This window comes from Arachis duranensis, chromosome 2, assembly GCF_000817695.3.
Source record: "Arachis duranensis cultivar V14167 chromosome 2, aradu.V14167.gnm2.J7QH, whole genome shotgun sequence".
Classification (NCBI taxonomy): Eukaryota; Viridiplantae; Streptophyta; class Magnoliopsida; order Fabales; family Fabaceae; genus Arachis; species Arachis duranensis.
Window position 1 is genome coordinate 37798866 of NC_029773.3, and position 663 is coordinate 37799528.

The following is a 663-nucleotide window of genomic DNA, read 5'->3' on the forward strand; positions in this document are numbered from 1 at the left end:
GAGCCCACACAGTCAAACTCTAAGTTTGGTGTTCAAACCCCATATCCAAACTCTAAGTTTGGTGTTGGGACTACACACTAACATTGACCTGATCATCTTATTGACCTGATCACCTTGTGGCTCCATGAGAGCCACTATCAAGCTATTGACATTAAAGAAGCGCTTGTTGGGAGGCAACCCAAGTTTATTTATCTAATTTTTATTGTTATTTTGTGTTTTATTAGGTACATGATCATGAGGAGTCACGAAAAAATAAAAAAAATTAAAAACAGAGTCAAAAACAGAAGAAAAAAAAATTTTTCACCCTGGAGGACGCACGGGCTGGCGTTCAACGCCAGTAAGGTGCATCTGGCCAGCGTTCAACGCCAGAACAGAGCACCATTCTGGCGCTGAACGCCAGAAACAAGCAACATCCTGGCGCTGAACGCCAGGAATGTGCCCAGAGAGGAAAAACTGGCGCTGAACGCCAGTAACAAGCATGAAACTTGCGTTCAACACCAGAAACATGCATTACATGGGCGTTGAACGCCCAGAACGTGCACCAATGGGCGTTTAAACGCCAGAATGGTGTGCCAAGGCAATTTACATGCCTATATGGTGAAGGAATGGTATTTCTTTTCACCTTAGGATCTGTGGACCCCACAGGATCCCCACCTACCTCGT